Below are 18,796 nucleotides of genomic sequence, written 5' to 3'. Positions count from 1 at the left end.
CCTTCCCCTAAACTACCATTTCACTCAGCGTGAATAAAATAATTTATAGCCTAGATTGTAGTCGTTCATCACGCGACTTTACATACCGATTTTCATTAAATTCTCTTCAGCCGTTTTCTCGTGATGCGTGTACATACATACAGACAGAAATTACGGAAAAGTAAAATATTCATTTCCTTGTTACTGTGGACATGACCGATACAGAAATACCATTCTTTTCAAATTCTGAGCAATGTACAGACAAAACTCTTATTTTATATAGATAAAATTGTCTCCCTGTCTGTACATTTTCAACGATAACCTGATACGTGGTTTTTATACTGGACAGCATATGCAGGGGTTCAGTTTAATTTATATCCGAGTAATTTGTTACACAGGAGAATATATTGGTGTATTTTTTATTAAACTTGGTATGTAAGTTTAGAAAAAGGGTGAGATAAATATTAGCCATAATATTTTTCTTTAGTCAGCAAGAGGGGGGGGAGATCCAGCAACGTTACACAGAGGCACTGTACAACCAGTTGCCGCGGCCTAGCGATTTACATCTAAAGGGGCGGTTGTTTATTGTGAATGAGGTCTCTTTTGTGTGCGCGCGAGCACGGTGGGGGCGGGTGTGTGGTTACTGTTGTTTTTGAACAATACCGAAATAAGCCGACATATAACAGCTGTTAAAAGAAACCCAAAATATGAAAATTTTATTATCATGACATATTTTTACGAGATGAAGTCAAATAATTGAACATACCATATTATAAATATATTTGTTAAGAGAAGGGAACATAATATATAAAATCTTGCACAAGAGATAGGAAGAAATGCTAAGAACATTAAAACAGTATATGGTAACTATACACAATGCAAATTCTGTACTGCATTAGACATTAAATACATTTGCAAACACAAAAGTCTAGGCTCCTACTTGGAAAAGAAATTGTCCAGGCTTGACTGTTTCAGGTTTTTACTGCTTTCTTGAAGTATAAACCTCCCCATTTCCCACAATCCCTTTTGTGTGTTTTGAGGCACACTGGCTGAACGTTCCATAAACCGCCTCAGTTTTTCAAGGCAGATGCTTGCCTCAATGTAAGTTGGTCTTGGGGGATTCTCTTCCTCAACCTCCTCCTCCGCCTCCTCTTCTTATACTTCTTCAATCTCCTCATCCTCTGCCTGAATTTCCTTGCTTCGTCGCCATAAGACCTATATGTGTCGGTGCGACGTAAAGCAAAAAAAATGAATGTCCTTGCAATCTGATCGATGGTCTGCTCCTCGCAAGTGATTACCATATCATCAATGGCAGTGAAGTTGTTGAATCTACTGGTAATCTCCACCTTCTGTATAGTTTTCCAGCACCCTGGCTCTTGATCACCAACTTCCGTAACGATGCTGTTGGTACAACCAAAGCCTGCTTTCTTGAAGCAATTTGCTATTATTACAGAATCCACTGAATCCCATGATGAGGCAATAAAATGCATTGTGTCCAAAAGAGATGGTTTGTGGATGGCTTTGCCTGCTTCCATCCGTAGCAGCATACGGCGCACAACTGATTTTCGGTACCTCTGCTTCAATACCTTAATGATTCATTGGTCCATGGGCTGTAGTACTGTTGTAGTATTGGCTGGAAAAAATTCTACCTTGATGTATCTTATATGAGGACACTCCTTGGGATGAGCAGGACAGTGGTCCATAAACACCACCTTTTCCTATTCTGACTCCACATTTTTGCATCTAATGCCTGCATATACTCTTCAAACAGGGAACTTGTCATCCAAGCTGACTTGTTGCTGGTGTACTTGCAGGATAAAGTCCTGACATTTTTGGAACAATGTGGCTTCCTACACGTCCCTATCGTCAGTTGAGGTAGTTTTTCAGCTCCTTCCATATTAGCAACAACCAATACCATAACTCGCAATTTACTTAATTTTACCCCGCGACAAGATTCTCCCTTATAAACTAGAGACATAGCCGGGATAAGCTGGTAAAAATGTGCGATTTCATCAAGATTTAAAACGTTGCAAGGGTTGCTTATTTTAGCAGGCAGAAACATTTCCTTCCATGCTTCCCTTTCCTCCGCACTTACACACTCTGATTCACCACAAATGGTTTTGTAAACGATGCCGGCCCAATTATTAAAGCAGTCCAGCCACCCGCGCGACGCGGTAAAAGCTACCTTTAATTTGCACGCAATTTCTTCGGCTTTCTCTTACACAATAGTCCCACTCAAAGGTTTGTTTAAACTTCGCTGCTGTTTAAACCATATTAGCAGAGACTTCATCGTACTTTCCAGATTTAACTTCCTTGCAATTTGCTGAAGTATTCCCTGTAGAAGCCAAGATATCTTCTTCCTTCGCTATAATGCCATTCAAAGCAGACAGCGGAATCCCCAGCTCCTTCGTCAAAGCAACATGGTAAAATGTAGATGACTCCACTTTCCTTATAATCACCACTTTGTCTTTAATTGTTAGTGCCTCTCGTTTGATGACTTTCCGAGTTCCGCTCATTTTCACTTAAAATGTGTATACGTTGATATTTCAAGTACAACTAACTTCACTGACTCCTATTCGCACTAATTACGCTACACTACGCTTGGCAATCCGTAGCTTAGGCTTACAAGACGAAAAGAAAAGACTTGTACTAGAGTTCGTTAGCATGTGTTTTCTATCTTCCTAACACCCCGTTCAGACACCTGCTTCAAGTTAACGGCAGCAAATGTGAAATCCGGCAACTTATTCTTAAGAGATTCTTAGTACCTACTCATACGCCTATATCTCCCCTGCATTCCTACTGGCTGTCACGGCAACAGGCGTAGTTCCTGGCTGTTTCGCAAGTACCGCATGCCCAAGCCAGTATTGAGTTTATTTTCCTGCTTCAATCCTCTTCATGATATATGTAATGAAGAAAAGAAACTCAGGTTCAAAGTTGCAGAAATGAGTGCATGGAAAATATCTGGGGTATTACGTGGGAGTGATAAAGGCACAGTAGCAACACTAGCACATCTAAACGCAAACAGTTTCTTTCCCCGCGAGAATTTTATTTCATATCTCTTCATCCTTGTGCTACGTTCTAATAATGCGATGTAATAATTACCAGTGACACGGTAATACACCAAATCAAACAACCATGGTCCTTAATAACTCTTAGAACTCTCAGTATTGAACTTTCGCGTAAAAACGCAGCACATTCTTTGATATCAGATCTTTTCCGCAAGGTCCTAAACCTTATTTTCAAATCCGACAACGATAAAGTGCCCATTAATCTTTCAAGAAGAACAAGAAAACAGACGAGTTAAATTAACAAAACCGCAAAGGAGAAGGAGATATCAGATGTTTGCTCTGTTGTTAAGTACAGCATTATCCACAAGAAGGAGACGTTATCAAGTGATTCAGTGTTTGTCTTGCCCGAGTTCGTTGTTTCACAGTTATTGTTTTACATTTGCATTTGTTGTTGGAGTTGTTAAAGTTATTGTCTCTGATTCGTCACATTTACTGTATTTTTGTCCTTTGTTACGTTTTTTGTTCTTGTTATGTGAGTCGAGCGGTCAGGGAGAATTGCCGCGATCTTTTCCTGTCGTGTGTATTTGTTAATCCTTTGTTACTGCTTTATTGTTTCCCTGCTAATAATGGAAAAAAAAGAAGGAAAGAAAAACTTTCGATATGGATGAGAAAGTTTGAATATTAGAAAAGGTTGATTCGTACCCCGGAACACGCTTCATAGGCACGAGAATTGCAGCTTCCTGTACCCAAGCTGAATATAACTGTGAAAACTGCTAACTGCACAAGCAGGCTACAACCTATGGATTTGGGGTTATTTACTTCTATAAGTCACTTTATCAGAAGAACCTGGTGCAGCAAATTTTATTCTTTACGGATGCTGGAAAGGATCCATCAACATTTAAAGTTTCAATCCTGGATGCACTTCACTTCATTGCAAAGTCTTGGAAAGCCGTGCAGCAGACTACCATCTCAAATTGTTTCTTGAAAGCAGGATTTTTCAAGAATCATCCCGAATCTCAGCTGCTTTAAGAAGAAAAAGAAGAAGGACCTGCTACTTGATGTATGAAGAATGTTGTAGTCAGACTACACTACTGAAGATTTTCTTCGGGTAGATGATCTGTGATCACTGCAGAGAAAAGAAGTGTGGAGGAGTTGGTTGCTGAGCAAACAGCAGCTGAGTCTCCCACCAGTGACAGTGATGAAGCAGAGGAAGACAGTGAAGTGATGCCTACCAGTGCTGATGCAAGTGCAGCAGTGGACGTTTTCCGCAGGTATCTGTCATACCGTATTTACTCGCGTATTAGACCCCTTTTTTTTCCACTTTTACAGTCAAAAAATGCGAAGGGGGGTCCAATATGCGATAACGACAAATTTCGTGCAGTGAACACATGACTTCTAGGCTATAAATTGTACACGTAAACATTCTACACTATTCTTTAATAAACTTATGAATGTATTCTGCGTTTTACTGGCTATTTTCGTTCGAAAATTTATAAATTTAAAAAGACAATGGTGAACATGACTTTTAGGCCTACATATATTTTAAATATAATCAATCACTTTTATTTACCGTATTAAGCAATGTTAACACAAAATAATGAAAAAGAACTTAATGGCCAGTCATTTGTCACTGTCAGTTGTATTTGATAGTTCGGAAAACACGCGAGCATCGTCGTACCTACGTTACCAACACTCAGCTGATGCAATACGACCGCGGCGCACAGCCCGCATAAAATGTAATACTGTACTCCAAAAGATAATTATTCATGAGGTAAAATAAATTCACAAAATATACACTTACTAACAACATCCGGCACTAAAATGAGAATACAAGAATAAAAGAGAGTGAGGAAATAACAAATTACGGTACTTACAGTCAAGGGAGGTTATGGTGTACAAAAGAAACACTCCACTGATCCGAGACTCAATGTTCTTGCCACTTCAAGTGCTTTAAGCTGTATCATATCATGAGTTACAGCAAAACCATCATTTCTCAACTCTGTTATATATTCTAGTACTTTGATATCGATCTCAAGATATTTGCCCGTTTTGGTCCCACGAAAAGTTCGCAAACTTTTATTTGCTGCTTCCAGTTTCTCTTTTTGCTTGCGCCAATATCTGATCATGTTTGGTTGCACATTAAATGTCCTGGCCGCTGACTTCACCCCTTGTTTTTCCGCTAAACTCACAGCGTTTAATTTGAAAGCTGCGGTGAAACTACATTTCTTATGTTTCGTACTATTTACCTCCATGATTTGAAGCAAAACTCACTTAACAACAGGCAACTTAACTAGACACACGCCACTATCAAAAGAAAGTTGTTAATAGTACGTTTTCGTGCCGTTATTGTACCGATACCACTACCTTCGTGATGTAAGCAAGCTGTACTACTGTAGGCGTCCGTGCGTGCTCACTTGTGTCTAGGCAATGACGTGCAGCCATAATCGGCTGTACCCGGACCTGCTCGGGTAATCTCGGCATATAGCCCGTCCCACCAAGCATTTCAGCGCGGTGCAGCCAGCAGCACTCACAATGGCCAGTAGCATGAATACGAACAGCTGTTACTTTTTAGAATTAGGTACCGGTAATCAGTTTAATAGCCACAGAATCTCTTATGATAGTGTAATTCATATATTTCAGTTATTCCTATGTTGGTCTGGTTGTTCTCTAGACATGAGTGAGAGAGTACATTCTATTTCACTTGATAGTTCACCTCGTGGGTCACTTTGGAAATTTGAAAAGCGCTGTTGTTATTAACTTAAATAAGAAATCGAAGTCAGGGCCCCGGGAACGGCAGCTAATAGTGCTAAAGCTACGGAAATAGACATCTCTTAACTATAAGACAGACGTATCACACGATTTTGGTGAGAGCTTGAATCGGGCGGGTCGGACGGACGAACCTTGAGCTCTCTCAGTGTAGAAAGCTGCGGTGAGTGGAGAGTTTCACTTCCGCCTCTCTTCCTGCAGGGAGGCCAACCAGCCGGCAATGGAACCAACAGTAACAAAGTTCGTCATATTGACATATATAAGGTTAAGAATTCAAAGCATATTTTCATAAACCGCCATTTGCGTCACAAGTACTGATTATATCAGCTTTTACGGGACATTTTAAGTCTCAATTCATTCACTGATGGCCGATTGCGAGTCTACGGAGGAATACTCGCCACCGTATTTTCTGACATGTTGGCAATTTTCCAAGACACAGACACACGTACTGTGATAGTCTGTAGTTGGAAAGTCGAGAATAAAAAAGTAGTAGGCCTATTTCTCCGTTTACGCTAATCCACCTACGAACTCGGACAATATTCTGTGATGCTTGTACCGTACTGCTGTAGTGGCTGTCGCAGATAAAGCTGTCAGCTCCGATTGTGCCGATCTGGCAAAAGGCAGCTGAGGGCTCAAGAAAATGTGCGCAAACTTGTACGACGTCATCAGAGCTGCAGTACAGCTTGTAGTACCCGCTACGAAGTGGAATCGTTTATTGGTCTCAGCTGAATTTCGTTACGGGGTCTTAATATGCGAGATTTATTTTTTTCCATTCTCTTGGTCTCAAAAAGCCGGGGGGGTCTAATAGGCGAGGGGGTCTAATACACGAGTAAATACGGTATGTAGAGGGCGGTGAAAATAATTTTCTATAGCCATTCTAAGAAAGTAACTACTGTAATATTGAAAGAATATATTACACAAATTTATAGGTAACCTTCTCCCGGGCAAAGGATGAGCAGAATTACAAAGGCAGTGTAGTCAACAGTTAATACAGTACAGTAATTAACTTACATGGACCTTTATTTGAGGTAAGTACAGTAAATCAATTGAGATTGAAATACTATATAAATTAATAATAAGCATTTATGTAACATTCACCTTCTTTTCCAGAGCATTTTTATAAATACCTGTAGAAGTTGTTTCCCACGATTTACACTTTTCCCCTCTTACACCAATATTTCTGGGTCCCTTGAAAAGTGTAAAAGAGGGGTAATACTGTAGTTCAAAATCGTAATTTCCTCTACGACAAGACCCATAAGTATTATTGCAACAACAATGTAAGAGAAAGCCTGGAAGGAAGTAAGCAAGGGAATGAAAAATAAAACAGGTTAGAATACAGTAGAAGTCCGCTATAGCGAGTACGGCATATAACGAGAACTCCGTTATAGCGACTACTTTTTTCAGTCCCTTCAAAAAAAATTCCTATATTAAACTGTGTATCGTACTTCGGTTGCAGGGAGAACCATATCAGTGACGCATCCGTTATTACGAGCGATTAAGCGCGCACCTTTTTTTCCATTACCGATATTTATGCACCCCAGCGATGATACTGCATGCGATCAATTACTTTCAGCATCGTTTCCTCGCTATGTGCGCTAGCGAGTTCTCTCGTCAACATTCGAAGGCAATGTCGGAGTTGATTGGTAATACCCATCGATAGCTGTTCTGTAAAGAATTCAAAATGAAAAAGAACTAATTTTCGTAATAAATGCGTAAATAACGTGTCCGATAACGGTTAACTCGTTAAAAATTAAGGCTGACTAAATAACCACTTAATTTTGAGGCTAAATACTGTAATTAAGTAAGAATGGGATACACCTCGAGATATGGCAGAGTGCTTAATTGATTTCAGAGGTTAGTTTATATTTTGTCGCGTCTGGTTAAATTACGGAAAGGCTATTGTGAAAATTGATAGCGAGAAGGTTATCATTTCTCTACTGGCGTTTGAAGTGTGTTTTCATCATACGTATAGTACGGTTAAGTTAGGATAGGTGACGCTGTTTGAATCAGAAAACTGAAACGTCTGCAATAAAAAGCGATCGATCATCTTCGGTACGGTATAGTTTTCTCACTTTGTGCATTTGCGAGCTCTCTCGTTGACATTCAAAGGCGATGTTGGAGTTTATTATTAACACCTGTTTACTGCTGTTCTCTAAAGAAAATTCGAAATGAAAGAGGATAACAGGTTTTCGTAATAATTGCGTAAATAAAGTGGCCGATAGCAGTTGTTAACTCATTAGAAATAAAGACTGAAGTAAATGATATCTTAATTTTAATGTTATATACGGAAATAAGTAAGAATATGATACACCTCAAGATATGGCAGAGTACATCACTGATTTCAGAGGAAATTTCATATCTTCTCGCGTCGAGTTAAATTTCAGAAATGCTATTTACATGTAAATTTTTTGCGAGGAGGTTATTTCTCTACATGTGTTTTAAATATGTTTACATGATAGGCTATATATACGGTTAGGTTAGGTGACGCTGTTTGAAGAAGAAAGCTGAGGTGTTTGGCACAGAAGTCTCTGGAGTGATACCGTATTTTTCCGAATCCAAGACTTTTTTTCTCAGAATCTCATGCAAAAACTCAAGGGTTGTCTCTACTGTATTTGCAGAAAGTTACATGTATATCACTGGCAACTACCGCGGTAACCATCCTGCTTCTTTTCACACTCGCACAGAACTCGTTGACAATAAACGACCGCCTCTTTACTATACAGCGCTATCCGCGACAACCGGTTGTACAGTGCCTGTGTGTTTCTCAAATCTGCAGAATGGCATCAAAACATGCAACCCTGCGAATTCTTAGAAAAGTCATGGCTACTCAATGGCAGAGTTATAACGCTTCTATTGTACTTGATGCTTAGTAAAATTAAGTTTTATAGACAACAGGAATATTTTCATGATGGATAGTCTCATTGTAAAGTTACGTGGAAATGGTTTTGCCGGCAAATTTTCAACGGGTTCTAGTCGATATTATGACGCCAATTTTTAAGTTAATAGTTATTAAACACTCGGAAATGTAGAATAATTGTGCAGGCACAAGAAAATAAAGCTTAGGCCAATATTTGGCGTTAGTGTGAAGACAAAAGAGCTAAAAAAGTGCGTACTGTACAAAAATTCATCCAACGGTCCGCAACAAGGACGCTTTAAAGAGGTCTAAGATTAAAATTGTGAAATATGTGCACAAAAAACGCAAGGGCGAAATGGCCACACCGTGGCGCAATAAACTCGTTCGTTGACTTTCAACGTCCGCGATTAGGCCTATACATCGCTACCCGCTGAATTTGGCCAAACCCGGCAAGCGAGACGTGCTTGTAGCGGTAGCCGGTTATATCTGATGCTGAATAATAGTTTTATAGACAGCAAGAATAATTTCCTGATGGATCGTCATATTGCAGATGCGTAAATAACGTGGCTGATAGCAGTTGTTAAGTCGTTAAAAATAAAGACTGAACTAATTTTAATGTTATATACAGAAATTAAGTAAGAATGTGATACACCTCAAGATATGGCAGAGTACATCTGATTTTAGAAGATATTTCATATCTTCTCGCGTCTAGTTAAATTTCAGAAATGCTATTTACATGTAAATTTTTCGCGAGGAGGTTATTTCTCTACATGCGTATTTTTTTAAGGAAAAAGTGGGGTTCATCTGGGATTCGGAGAATTCGGAATAGGTATTGCCGGCAAATTTTCAACGGGTTCTCTTCGGTATTATGATGCCAATGTTAAGTTAATGGCCCTTAAACCCGCGGAAATAAAGAATAATTGTGCAGCTGCAAAAATAAGAGAAGAAATACGGCATGATGAAAATCAAATGTTCGACATCTAAAAATACGTAGGCCTACTGTACAACAAGGCATTCATATGATTTTACAAAGTTCTTTTTGAGCCTGGTTTAAATTTTTTGAAGGAAAAAATTGGGTTCATCTTGGATTCGAAGAAATACGGTACTACATTTTTTTCAGAACGAAATTAAACATACACTTTCACACAGTATAGGATTACGAAAAATAAACAAGTAAGCCACAGTGTGGATATCATCTGCGGAAACGCAAGTTTTGAACAAAGTGATTGCCGTTTCATACCGATTTTAATGTGCATGGGGGTCTTTCCGACTTTTATACAAGAATCGGATATAACGACAATCCGTTATAGCGAGTAAATTTTTCGCTGTTATGAATTCTCGCTATAACGGACTTCTACTGTATTCAATTTCGTGGTGGATAAGGCCTATACGGTATTTAGTTTACTTCGCAACTATTGTTAACCTGATTTCAGAATCATATCATGTTGGAGTCCATATACAGTACGGTATGTCAGTACAATAATTGGCATTGGTTGAAATGTAGGATCTTTGAGTGTTTATCATCATTTTATAAGTGGCATTCCACAGGTTTGTCATACATGTATTCCAAAAAAACAGTAATATTGTGGACAAATACATTTCACGTTTTTTAATTAATGTTTAGGCCACCTCTATTAATGACTTCACGCTGTCGCAGCACGCAACTTACTGCATTAAAGATTTATCCAACAATCCACTGCATACTTTATGTTTCCCGCATAGAATCCCGTTCAATTCTATTCCGCTACATGGAATGGTGGAGTGGAAATTTCGACTGATGGGCTCAATTCAATTCCACAAGATGAGAGTGAGAATCTGCTGTCCATGTTGTCAGTGTGACACCCTATTGCAAGCCCGGACAGGTTCCGTGACACCAGAGACACACCGCAAGCGTGAACGGTCTAACACAGGCTGAAACTTGCGCAGACACTGGAGGGTTCTAACCACGGGCTGCTTTGAGCAGACGATTTCTAACTCAAGGGGCTCTAAAACCTGAACAGTTTAACTGGGATATATATTTACAACAGAACTCTTTAAACGGGAGAAATATACATACATCTTAATGCAACTGATCAAGGGACCAAGCATATCACACTTCTTGGGCGGGAAAACTTCTCATGTGGGAATTTCTTAACCGAGTTTCACTGTATATTGTATGTACTGTATTGAATAGATGGATTGAACTTTTGTAATTTATTGATTGGACTGAACTTTTGTAATTTCTTTATAAGAAATTATGTATAACTATACTGTAAGTCAATATGGATTGGATTATCTTTTAACGGTACGTCTTCCAAAGAAAGCTGTGGAGAGTCAAGGACAAGTACATTGATTATATTTATGCACTTAATGAGCAGATTTTGATTCATGAACTTTTTGTGCCATATATTTTTGATGCAATGTTTGTGTTGCTAGGGCTGATCCCAAAATCTAGTTCATCTGTATTGCCACCAATTTTGAACTTCATAACAGCACAGTGTTTGAAGAAAGGTCTCAGAAGTGTTCATATTTTGTTTTTGTTTTTGTTATTTGCATTTAAATATTTATTTGATACATATATGAAGTTTTTGAACTGTATATCACAATTTAATGTCCCATTTTTTTGTAGTCATCACGTAATACCCATATATTTTTCACTTTCAAATTTTGCCCTCTGAATTTAAAGGAAAAAAAGAGGGAGGGGAATTATGTGAGTAAATGCAGTAATTAAGCTGAAAAGGACACGAAATCATCAAAAGGAATGTAAGTTCACCGAGTAATGGAACACCAGAGTTTTATATACCCTTGATTAATATACTTTCACACACACAACGAATCACAAGATCAGCAGTAATCTTGTCATCGGCTAGTACGAGCAAGTGTCCCCTGCAGGCCGAGGTTCCATGTTGGGTCAGCTAGTTTGACGCACTTTGAGAGGATGTGGGCCACGGTGAATTCAGCACCACAAGAACACACTCGGGGGGAGGGGGTCTTGTGGCAGAAGTAGAGTACATCACAACAAGCTGCGAACAGCTCCGCATCCACCTAAATGCTTCAGAATCTCAGAAAAAATTTCAGGGGACGACAAAAATGTAATCGTGAACATGCTAAGTGATTGTCCCACCAAAGGCTAAGAGAATCAGAACATATCAGAAGCTTGAAATTTTCAGACAAACAAGCCACTAAATAGAGTCATCTTTTAATAAATCTTATGTAAATCTAGCAACACAAGGTTGGTGTATTTGAGGACTACTGAATACCAACGTGCTGAACCAGAATCGAACTTGTAAACTTGCGCTACTCAACCTTGCAGTTCATGGGTCAAGGGGCAACATGCCATTTTATTTGCAGTAACTACAATCATGTTCATAAAAACTTGAAAGACTAGATATAGGAAGTTAATATTCACAGGACATGTTCATTAGTATGTTCTGCAGAAATGATTAGCATTTCACTCACCTATGTTCAGCATGTGTCCTGTTGCTTAGTAGGCACAAGGTCCTCCATGGGCACTGATAACTTGTTCCATGCATGATGGCATAGATGCATATAAGGCGCAAATGACGTCCTAGGGTATAGCCATCCGTGCTGCATTCACCTTGTTCAACAGTTCATCTTTGGTGGTTGGCATTAGGTCACAACGCAGCATCCGTCGTTTCACTATATTTCACACACTTTTGATTGGTGACAAGTCCGGTGATTGGGCGAGCCAGGGTAACAGTCTGACATCCTGCGACAACAAGAAGGCATGTGTTCGTGCAGCAACATGTGGTCGCGCACTGTCCTGCTAAAATATGGCACCTGGGGCGTCTTGCAGAAAAGGTATGGCTATAGGTCGCAGCATGACATTCACGTAGGTCAAACCGGTCACAGTGCCTTGGACACGCACCAACTGTGATTTGTGGTTGTACCCAATAGCACACCACACCATAAAGCCTTGAGTTGGCGCTGTATGGCCCCATTCACAATGCAAACGTAACCGTAAACTTGACGTAATGTAACCGTAAAATTAACGTAAAATTTGTGGTATTCACAATGGAGGAACGTAACATTAACGTAGAGTACACAGCAGCCAATCAAAACACTGCCATGTTATTTAGCACGGAAGTCGGGTTTTGGGCTATTTTGCAGTTTTGTATTTCAATACTTCGATGGAATCAAACAACGTGGTAGCGGAATTCATATTACTTCAAACATCTATTGCTTTGTTCCTGGGAGCTGTGTAGGCCTACGGTACCTGAAAAGGCGATGTAAACAACGGTACAGAAAATGGGTTCATCCCTTGAATCAAAGAAGGTTAACTCAGGACGATTTCGGTAATCTACTGTAAGAAATGATCCTCGCCAGTTCGTTTTGAACATGCGGACGAAACCTGAACTGTTTGCCTTTCTTACGATTTGCTTCCCCTATTATAATAAAAAGAAATGTAAGGTCTCCTTTACCGACATCTATGACGCTATCTATCACACCCCGATGAGATGTTTGGATCTATTTGTTTGGATATCGTTTTCGTATACTAGTAGTCTGTCATAATGTTAAGAAATATACAGGGACACTGTTTTATTTATGACAGGGATTGTCTCTCGTCCGTTCGCCAGCGCTGCAGGCATGCCTCCCGCCATTTACCGTCAGATTTCATTTCTACAGGATATTTATTTCCACTTATTATTTTTGGGTACAGCGTATCTATAATTCCTTTTCCTTCTATCATACATAGCCTATTCACAAAGATTATTTTGAAAGAGAATTACAAGTGTTTCGTCGAAAGAAATTATATCGTGCACAACACACAATGTTTACCTCTGTTCTGATTGGCTGGTTCTTAAAGTTAACGTAAAATTAACCACCAGAGCTTGGAGTTTGCAATCCTTTAATTTTACGGACTCACAGTTAAGTTTACGTCGGCGCATTGTGAATCGTTCCATTAGATATGATGGCCGCTAACTTCTAAGTTAACGTTAATTTTAAGTTTACGTTACATTACGTTTGCATTGTGAATGGGGCTTATGTCTTGGGCGAATGCAGTCAATGTGATGCCTTTCACCGTGTCTGCAGCGAACCAAAATGTGGCCATCCTTTTCAAACAAACAGAACCAGGATTCGTCCGAAAACACTATCTGCTGCCATTCCTGTACCCAGTGATGTCGTTCTGTATACCATTGCAGTCAAGTATGTTCATGAACATTAGTCGAAGGTAGGCGGAGAAGTGTACGACGCGTCGGTAACCCAGACCGTAATAAATGACGGCGGATTGTCACTCCTGATAGTGTACGATGCGTTACACTGTCCCACTGTTGGGCCAGAGCCGAGGACGCAGATCTGTCCAGCAATGCCATGCGAATAACGTATCGATCTTCTTGGGTGGGTGGTCTGGGTGGTTCAACCAGACCCATCTCGTCATGTTCTATGGCCTTCTATGAACCATTTTGTACACACCCGTTGCACTGCCGACACACTTCGTTCCACATGAGCACCAATTTCCCGGATGGATGCATCACGTTGTTTCATGCCAAGAAAGCGCCCTTTTTCAAACGCTCCCATTTGACGGTACCGGTTCTTGCAAACATCTGCGAGGAATCCTGCACGTCTGGTCGTCACATTGATCCATTAACTTCAGCTTATACAGACAACGAGAGCCGCAGGCACATTTTACCAGTCGGTGGTGGTGCGCTGACATATCAATATGGACCTTGAACCTGAGGGCCAACATGGTTCAAATGCTAATCATTTCTTCACAACATACTAATGTACATGTCCTGCAAATATGAACTTCCTATATCTAGTCTTTCAAGGTGATCTGGTTTTTATGAACATGAGTCAAATTTAACCTTTTCATTGCCATGTTTTGAAGACCAAGCAAGCCCTCTGTGGCAAGGGAAGAAAAATTTCTACATATAATATTTTATTAATACTATTACTGGAATGCTTATCTACACCTGTCCCATTACCTGATATGGGTCAGGGTTAAGGCGAGATGATATTTCATGGCATGTTTTCACAGCCAGATGCCCTTCCTGATGCCAACTTTAGTTAAGGAACCAATGAAGATGAAGTGAATGATGGTGAATGAAATTGCTTTTTTTTTTTCTGCTTTACGTCGCACCGACACAGGTCTTATTGTGACGATGGGATATGAAAGGCCTAGGAATGTGAAGGAAGCGGCCGTGGCCTTAATTAAGGTACAGCCCCAGCATTTGCCTGGCGTGAAAACAGGAAACCACGGAAAACCATGTTCAGGGATTCCGACAGTGGGGTTCGAACCCGCTATCTCCCGATTACTGGATACTGGCCGCACTTAAGCGACTGCAGCTATCAAGCTCGGTGAATGAAACTGTGTAAGGATGTCAGCTGTAGCCCATGAACAGGAGCTGTTCCACCATTTGTCTGGATATGGAAATGGGAAACTACGGTAAACCATTCTCAGGACATCCAACGGTGGGATCCAAACCCGCTTGTCTCCCAAAAGCATCACTCTAGCGTTAACACCCACGGCCACCCGCTCAGTGATACTATTACTGGAATATAAATGTTAATGATTCCAGAACTGGTATCATCAAAATCGTGAAGATTTGGGAAAGATCACACCTGAGCTACTGGTGACAATTCCTCATAAGATTCATCACTCACACTTTGATACTTTCTACCAGTTCATTTTCACCCCCATATATTCTCCATCTTCCTCTTCAAAATGTTTCTCTCCAGAACACTATTTATGTGTAAACATTCAATTTCTTCAACAACAAGGGATGAATGTATACCTAGGTACTTTGAGATGCCACATTGCCTACACGGTAACGAGAAAGAACTTATACTCCAACGAAGCCAAAATAACATCAAATTACTTTCAAAACACATGAAATGGAATGGTATATCTGCAAAACAAACTCTTTGAACATTCCTGCATAACTTCAAAGCACAACAATACTGTATATCCCCTAATATGATATAGACGTTGTTTCCCATAGGGAATCAAAATATTTGTCCCGAATGAGTAAATTTATAATACCAATATAAATGGACCACCATTGAACATTATAAAGAATCCAGCTAACTCATACCTGGTTGCCAGCGTTTCGCCCCCGTGTGCTAGGGTGGGCTCATCAGTTGGTACCTAGCACACCTACCAAGACGCTGGCTAGTGCATACCGTGGAGGCCACTGCATGGGCTACTTGGGGCCACCGGCAGTGCCAATGCACTAAGAGAGACTTCATCTCTCTACCAAAAGTTGATGCCTGCGTCTCTTATTGTCATACCTGCCAACTTTTATAAATCAAAAATAGGAAGATTTTTTTAATTCTTGGATTTCATCAAGTGTATTGCGCCACGGTCTCGGTAAAAAGAGGACAAGAACAAAGGCATACATATCTACAGTTACAATGCGAATTAACCATTATATTTAAAATCTTAAACTAAGAAAACAAAAACGATTGCAAGAAAACGTACCTAATAATCATTCTCATTTACGACACATACATACGAATAGTAACATTTAGACAGATAAGTCAAGAACTGACTACAACTTACCAAATGGTGAAGAATATACACATGTAGGTGATAGAGACTGCTGTGTTTACTTGTTTAGCATTGAACTGGCAACTAACTTTGCCCTCTTCAACAATGCACTGTCATACTGCTGCTCATAACACTTTCCACTTAGACTTGATTTGACCACCAATAGTTTACTGAGATTTTCGTCATTCATAGATGATCGGAATTGTGTCCTCGTATTTTTCTACTTGCCTGAACAATCTTTCACACTCGGCATTGCTGTGTGGAATTGTCAATATTGAGAGCATTACTTTTGCGATAATATCATATTTGAAACACCCATCTGCACCTCGTATATGCCCTATAGCAGACCAAGGACAATCTACTCTTTCTTCTTGCACAACAGACAATGGTAAATCCTCCACTTGGAGAACACAAAACTGGCACTGTAAAGCATCCATTGCTTCTTGGTCATCTTCACCATCTTTCACTGGCAATATAACAGGAAACTTTGAAACAAAATACTTTATGGCATTGAGGGAAGATGTCTGCAAAGAATTTATCTGAGCTACTTGAGCATTAACAAAAACATTACTATTAAAATTAAATTTATGAATAATATAATCACAAACTGCAATAAAATAGTTCGTGGCGTGCAAATAAAAGTTTTTCTTCTCAGGTGCCAGATTTTCTACAAGACGAGATGTTGAACAGCCTATTACTAAATCATCATCAGCTTTCTGATTCTCTCTCGTGTGATAGACTACTTCTAAAACTGTAGGATATTTTTTATAACCACTGGCTTAACAAACCTACACAGAATGTCCTTCAACATATCCGTCAGCGTTGACCTTATGACATAAATGTGAGGTGCTTTCGACTGAAGAACTTTATTGGTTTTCTCAAATGTAGGGATGATAAATGCCAGAAATGAGCAAAATGCTTTATTAAAGTTTGAAGACAGAAAAAGAAATAGTCTCTCCTCTCGTGAAATACTGGCAGTGCAACTAGACTCCTTTATTTTCTTCACAGATGGAGATGAACTACTCTCCGCCTTCCTTCCTCCAGAAATAACAGAAGCTTGGTCTTGTACTCTACTGACACAAGGACCACATTCCATTTCTGTATCTTGGGAATTTGGAAATACTTCAGAGATGTGTCTGTGCCATTGGACCGCTTTACCTCATCCTTAAAAAAAACTGAAGCGGCTCCCATTCTGAAATCTATCCTTCCAAATATTTCCCCAAGGATAACCAGCGTGTACACACATGCTTTAATATAATTCTAACATCAGTTTGGTACAAAGCTTGATATATTTTGAGATTATCTTCTCTCTTCGAGCTTTTGTCTAAATAATAATTATCAATTAGCATCTCATCAATTTTGACAGGAAGGGAGTCTGCAGAGAAAATGCCACAAACTGTCACCGACACAACTCTTTGAAATACATTGAAGTCATTAAAATTATGAACTCTGATCAACACAAAAGCACTGAAATATGCGAAACTACCACATACAAAACAGATCAATATGTCTCGTAGATTATTAACATATGACTTCGAGAGGGGGGGAAGCACAGAACCGCAAGAAAAAACACGTGGTCAAACTAACGAAACTACGCACAGAAACTAGCGTGCAAACCACACAATAACAAACTCATTCTTTCGTCCCGATCAACGGAGTCCCTAGCGGTCGCTAGTGCACATGACCTTCTCCGACTCGTAGGACGATTGCCGTCCCGAATTCCCACCTAAACAACACACGCTGCTGTAGTGAGCAGGAAACACGATTCACGAAGACGACGGATGATCCGCCCGCCAAATAAAGCATCAAATACTGGTAAATATGCTTAAAATGAGGTTGCGTAAATTACACAAGCACATAAGAATTCGTCCTAGGGGAAGAGTACTGACCATACTGGAGGTTATATTGGTCAAAAATAGGAAGAAATAAAAATGAATCGGAAAACCGGAAGACGAGTTAAAAATCGGAAAGTTACCGGGTAAATCGGAAGGGTTGCCAGGTATGCTCATTGTGCATTGGCACTGCCGGTGGCTCCAAGTAGCCAACGCAGTGGCCTCCACGGTATGCACTAGCCAGCGTCTTGGTAGGTGTGCTCGGTACCAACTGATGAGCCCAACCTAGCACACGGGGGGCGAAATGCTGGCAACCTAGGAATTAGTTAGCTGGAAGGTTTATAATGTCCAATGGCGGACCATTTATACTGGTATCCCTAATATACGGGCTCGGTAAAGTAACCCTGTACCAAAATGTAATTTCCCCCCCCCCCAGTTGCTTTACGTCGCACCAACACAGACAGGTCTTATGGCGACGATGGGACAGGGAAAGGCTAGGAGTGGGAAGGAAGCAGCCGTGGCCTTAAGGTACAGTCCCAGCATTTGCCTGGTGTGAAAATGGGAAACCACAGAAAATCATCTTCAGGGCTGCCGACAGTGGGGTTCAAACCTACTATCTCCCGAATACTGGATACTGGCCGCACTTAAGCGACTGCAGCTATCGAGCTCGGTGAATGTAAATGTACAGCTCTTACAAAGGTCATTTAAAAAATGAACATTAACAAAAAATTATTTACATTAATTTAGTGTACGAACATAGACTATGTTCCATTGGCCTTGCAATGAAACCCCTTTATCAAACTAAAGGTAAAATCAACTTACCAGACACTGTGATGTACTTCTTGCCATCACGCTCCTTGGTGTT

This window comes from Anabrus simplex, chromosome 1 (genome assembly GCF_040414725.1).
Source record: "Anabrus simplex isolate iqAnaSimp1 chromosome 1, ASM4041472v1, whole genome shotgun sequence".
Lineage (NCBI taxonomy): Eukaryota > Metazoa > Arthropoda > Insecta > Orthoptera > Tettigoniidae > Anabrus > Anabrus simplex.
Note: the sequence above shows the minus strand (reverse complement) of the source record.